Source organism: Gallinula chloropus (assembly GCF_964237585.1).
Source record: "Gallinula chloropus genome assembly, contig: HAP1_SCAFFOLD_146, whole genome shotgun sequence".
NCBI lineage: Eukaryota > Metazoa > Chordata > Aves > Gruiformes > Rallidae > Gallinula > Gallinula chloropus.
Genome location: NW_028168402.1, coordinates 174,690 through 180,920, shown reverse-complemented (window position 1 = coordinate 180,920; position 6,231 = coordinate 174,690). Strand labels below are relative to the sequence as shown.

The 6,231-nt window shown below is 39.0% G+C and overlaps 1 pseudogene across 1 annotated transcript; it reads right to left on the bottom strand.

Moving 5' to 3' along the window:
* Window positions 1-3,881: 3,881 nt before the first annotated feature.
* LOC311204516 lies at window positions 3,882-5,048 on the bottom strand (annotated as a pseudogene). The gene is made up of 2 exons: window positions 5,011-5,048; window positions 3,882-4,500 (listed from the first exon to the last, which is right to left on the bottom strand). The product of its transcript is annotated as an uncharacterized misc_RNA (transcript).
* Window positions 5,049-6,231: the final 1,183 nt, after the last annotated feature.

Here is a 6,231-nt window from a genome sequence, read left to right as displayed (position 1 = left end):
AGGGTGGCCTGAATGTGTACAGGCAGTAGCAGCCACAGCCCTCTTGGTGGTAGAAAGCAGAAGGCTAACTTTTGGAAGAGCACTTATAGTAAGCACTCCACATCAAGTAAGGACAATTCTGACTCAGAAGGCAGGAAGAGGTCTCACTGATTCTAGGATTTTGAAGTATGAAGCAATTTTAATGGAAAAAGATGATTTAGTTATAACTGCTGAATCATGCCTCAATCCTGCCACCTTTTTATCAAAAGGGGAGACTAATAACCAAAAACTTGAGCATAACTGCTTAGACATAATAGAATACCATATTAAAGTGTGACCTGACTTGAGGGACATACCCTTGCCAACAGGTCGCTGTTTATTTATCCACTGGGTAGTACAGGCACTAGTGGACCACTTTGGAACCAAGTATATGTGTATTGGAATTTATAAAATCGCCAAAAGGACGGTGGGAAAGTGCCTGACATGCCAGAAGGTCAATAAACAACAACTCAGAAAAAAAGATACCGGGGGGGGGAGGGACCCTTTCTTGTGTTGCTTACCACAGATACTGCGGTTTGAACGGCCGAAAGAAGTTGGACGCACACAAGCAGAATAAAGACCGGTTCCAGAATCTCCGTGGGAAACTACAAACAATCCTGACAACTTAAACGCCACCTTTCGAAGAACCAGCGAGTAAAACTGTCTATGAATGACAATTTATTTTGTTCAAATGTTGGATGTATATGTTATACTTTCTTTTGTTTTGAGTGTCGAGTGTGTAAAGACAATTGGTGGGTACATTATAGAGAAAGAGAATATACCCCAGACATTTGTGAAAAATGTTATTGGGCAGAAAGAAAACTAACCGAATTAACCCTTAAATTAGCAGTAAAAATCGGAGAGATTATCCAAGGGTCTGAAGAGTGGTGGAGGATATATACAAAAGGGATAAATCCCAAATTAGGTTGTACATATCCTAATGAATATAAACAAGGTAGCCCAAAAATAATTCGGGTAGTGTGCCGGTCCCAGGTGAAACATTTGGATTGTTCAGCCCTGGAAGTGAAACATAAAAATTGGGAAGCCTATAACACTCGTAAGCGGAGGACAGGAAGAACCCCTGAAGACTATGACTGCTGCCGAGAAGATGGAACACCTTGCTGCTCCAAGCAACGGAGTAGGCAAAGGAGGCAGAGGCATAAGGAAATCGTGGGGTATTAAGCCCTCCAGTCCTATCACGAGATGGCTCCATACACCAAGGCTGAAAAAGGCACCAGATACCCAAGAACCAGAAAATACCAAACAAAAACGATTGAGTCCAAGCGTCACCACTCTAGAATAGTTATTATGAACCCACCAATTGCCTTAAATAAAGGGGGGCTAATAATTGTATTTTTATAGATTTATTTAAATTTTGTATTTTGTTATTTGGGGACTGGGACCGCATTAGATCCAAGGCAAAACGTATTGGGTTACATTATCTCAAGCTTTGAATGCTACTACTTTTTGTGCTAGTCTTGCCACACCAAGTACTCCATTTATCACATGTTTGGTAGGAGTGCCACTGAATAGTTCCACCTGGAAAGTTTTTGAGGTTGCAATGAGTAAAATAGCAAGATGTCCTTATATTTATAATGCCAGTGAGGGCATGACAAGGTATGATTCTTGGGATGATAGAGTCCCCATTGGTCCAGAACCACAGGAACTGGAATTAATGGATTCTTTGAATACCAGCTATTGTATATACATAGATGCTGCCAAGTACCCATGTAACGAAGGTGATCACGTTAATGTTTCTTGAATGATGACCTAAAACCGATTTAGAAAAAGAAGAGGCATCGATGCTATTATCTCAAAAAGCAGTTAGTCGGTTTGAGAAACAAATTGGTCAAAATTGAAAGGGGGGATTGTAATAAGTAATTGTTCTCAAACCTTCTATGACTGTAAATAAGCAACTAGGGCAAAGGGGAACCATTGTTCCATCACTAGTAACACCCTGAAAGAACTTCAGATCTTGCTGAGTTGGTGCCTGTGGTAGACTATGGCTGTGAATAGGTAACCAGGTCAAAAGGGGAACCATTGTTTTATCACTAGCAACATCCTGATAGGATTAAATGAGTTAACCAAATAAGATACTGAACACAACGTAGAGGAGGACTACGGGGGACCAGGACGACCCCCACTACCAGCTTACACAGCTACAGAAAAACACCGGAATATGCCACGTGTACCCGGAACTACGGGACTATAAAAAGGGGACTCCAGAAGGGTGAGGTGCGTGCCGTTTGCAGGAGCAAGGGTCTCCTCCGGACGCCCAGCGCTGATATTTGCCTATATCTTGCGGGCTTGCTTAATTAATAAATTGTTGTTTGGCTTTATCAACTGGAGTATGTCTCAAATTTATAACAGTTCTCACCTCACATGTCCTGTCTGACAGCCAAAGCATAGGCTACCACCTAAATTATATGTGAAACAGGGCTGTCTAACTCAGATGCGTCTAACATTTGACTCAGAATGCATGTCTTAACTACACCAACTGCCCTGATTCCTTGTCCAGAAAACAATTATTTGGCTGTCCTTGAAAATTCTAAAATTCTTTCCAGTACAATCATAAACTCCTCCATGTGTCATAGGATCAGTCCTTAGGCTTCCTAACTTAGGCTTCAACCAACAATACTGAACAATTATTATATGATATTTACAAAGGTAGTCATGTGATTTAGCCTGCACTCAGAAAAAAAGATTCAAGTACTGAACAGTAGTCCACTGTTCATCTCTTCTTAGTTCTGTCTAAGTGACAATAAATGGGATCTGTACCATAGAATCATAGAATCTTAAGGGTTGGAAGGGATCTTGAGAGATCATCGGGTCCAACGCCCCTGCCAAAGCAGCTCCCTAGGACATATTGCACAGATATAGGTGTCCAGACGGATCTTGAATACCTCCAGAGATGGAGACTCCACTACCTCCCTGGGCAGCCTCTTCCAGTTCATTCCAGTATGACAGACTTCTGCTGAGAATGATTCCAACATGCAAAGTACCTGAGTCCAAAGGAAGGATCTGAATCTAAACCTCTAAAAGGAAGACAAAATATATCGAGGTTGTCACCAGAAAACCATCTGTACAGGAAAATACCTAAAGTTAGTTACAACTGTCCTTGCTCGACTGCAAGAGAACTAGAGAACTTTATTTTCTAGTCCTTTTGTTTCTATAAGTATTATCTATTTTAATAAAGAATTTCTTTGTTAATGTGACATCCTAGGTGAACCTCTTCTGGAGGCCTGAACTCAAGGTTACGTGTCAAATATTCAATGTGTCACTCTACTTATGGCTAGGTGCAGATAGAGGCAACTGACAGCACGCACACAGATCTTGTCCCTGGTTTCCTATGCACCAAAAGTAGTGTTAATATGCTGTTTTTATTCTGTTATGGTTTTCCAGTTCCAAGCTACTGAATCAATATCTTTGTACACCACAAGGGCAGTGGTTTTACCATACAATAGTAAAATTTTTTATTAATATCCTCTGAAATTCTCTAGTAAAAAAAAAAAAAAAAGTGGTTATCTACACTTTGAAATACTATAATATGAAACTTATTTTCTGTGGTATTCAATATCTCAGTAAAGCAGACACCTGCGAATATGCATAATGTATTGGTAGCAGTAATTTATTGGGCTTCAGGGATCCAAGAAACCAACACATATCTTTCAGTGCTTTCAAACTTCCTAGGTTTTTGCAGTAAGTCTAAATTTCCCCTGGTTTTATCCATTAGTTGCTGCTGATGTAATGTTATGAAGATTTGACCATGATATCTGGCTAACAGTGAAAAAATTACTGTCGTTGCAAACCCTTTGCTCATTATGCTAAATCTCTCTAAGCCTTTGATTCTTTATTATATTGCTTTATTCCTCCTCTTCAAGTATCTTATACCATTGAGAGGACTTTGTGCTCTTGGAGAGCTTTCTCCTGGCTTTGTAGGGCTGTTTTCTCATCCTGAAGGGCCCCGTTTTCCTCTTGGAGAGCAAATTTCTCCTCAGTGAGGACAATTTTTTCCTCACAAAGAGCTTTCTCCTCTTACTGAATGGCCTTGGTGTCCTTTTCAAGAGCCTTAAGCTTCTCCTTGAAGGCCTTATTTTCTTCCAATAAAGCTAAAATTTCTTGCTGAAGAGCTTTTTCCTCCATCGCAAATGCTCTTTCTTGCTCTTTGAGAGCCTTAATCTCTTCTCTGAGGGCTTTATTTTGTTGTTGTACGGCCTTTTGCTGTTTCTCAAGGTGCTTTGTTTTCTCTGAAGAGTCCCTATGCTTCTCTTGAAGGATTTTATTCTCTTCCCAAAGGACTTTTTTCTGTATTTAGATACTTTGATTCTCCTGATAATAGACTTTGTTCACTAAATGAAAAGCTCTGTTCTTTTGCTGAAGGTTTTGATTGCCTTCTTGAAGGGCCCGATTCTCTCTCCAGAGTGGTTAAATATGTCAGAGGAAATGGCAGATGGTGGTGGCAGAGATAAATTGTTGATATTCCTTAAATTATCTTAATCCTTTGAATGAGACATTTTGTCACGTATCTGCACCACTCAGGGGCTGTCCAGATAGGTGATTCCACCTTTCATAATCAGTAATCATGGAACTGAGATTAGAGATTATGTGTCCATAAAACCCCACTCAGAATTACATATATGTAAGTAAACAAACATAGCAGTAAACGTGAAATAAAATAAGGTTAAACAATAGCTATATTTGACAAGTATTGTATATTTTTGCATGTACCGAATGAAGTATGTTGAAGCAGGGACACGATAAATACTAGTTGGTCAGCAATAAACTATATAAAGGATGTGCAAAGCTTTGCCTAAAGGACCACAATGTTAGCACATTGTGTGCATTGTGATACCTCAGGAGAAACAACTTGTCTCTGAGAAGGAGGTGATAAAGATGAAGAGGGAAAGAAGAACAGGAAGGCGCCTCAAATCTGCCTCAAGTCTACAGAACCAGCTGCCTGACTTTGTTAGCAAGACAAAAGCTAAAGCTCACCTAAGGACCTGTAATGAAGACGAGTAAATGAAGTACATAGACACTAAATGTCTCTGAAGCCACCAAGATATTATCAGCGTGGGGTAGGTGGCTGGGTGATAATGAGCTCTCATAATGGAAAAATTGACCATTCCTTGAAAACTCCATGAATGTGCATATATCATGAATTTGCGCATTTGGCTTGTATAAAAGCTGTGTAACTGATCCTTTACGGTGCGCACATTTGGAGGAGCGATTCCCTCTCCTGCTCAGCGCTGCAATAAAGAATACCTGCTTAATAGTCACCAAGGCTACTGAGTTTTGATTTCGGCTTTTCACGGAATCAATATACAGCAAATTATATTTCACAAGGTTGGCTTAATTATAATGTACAAGAGTGAAGGGGTATTTACTTACAGGGTCTTAAAAGTTTGTCAATTTTTCTCATGGACGTATAGCAAGGTGATATGCATTTGTGGAGGAATCCAGGTTGTTAATTTATATCTTTAGGTGTAGGGTTTTTGCCTTTTTTTTTTTTTTTTTTTTTTTGTACTGTCACTTTACCTACGTTTGAACTTTCTGTTAATACATTTTCTATTTTACTATCTTGATGCAGACCAGGATTGGGCTTGAATTTAAGCTTACCTTATACTTAGGGTAAATAAAGATTAATTTTATAGATATATATATATTTTATAGATGCAGATATATAAAGAGAAAAAATATCTATAACCCTTTCAGAGGTAGAGTTGCTGAACTCCTCTCTTCAGACTTGATTACAGAACTAAGATAACATGCAATTAAACCATTTTTGTTGTTGTTTATTCCTTATTCTACTCCACTGGGAGAATGTTACGATTGTTTAGATTGGAGTAAAGGCTAAGTAGGCCTTTTACAAGCTTAATTTCTATACAGGATAATATTGTAGTATCAGGCATGTTTTGGATATATGCCTGGTGTGTCCTAGGAAGCACCAAATAATTAGCTACTATGCCACTTAATCATATAACTCATATACAGTTAAATACATACACAAGTATTTCTATACAATGAAACTTCCAGATGTTCAGAAAAATTATATCTGTGGAGTATCGAGCAGGAAAATTATGATAAATTAAGGAAATCATACAGTACTTACTGTAGTGTTATCCTTGAATCAGTCTGCCATCTGGCATCTCATGGTAGAGCTGTCAGGTGAGGCTATCTTCAGTGATGCCATCTGCAAAATGCATAGCAGCAGTG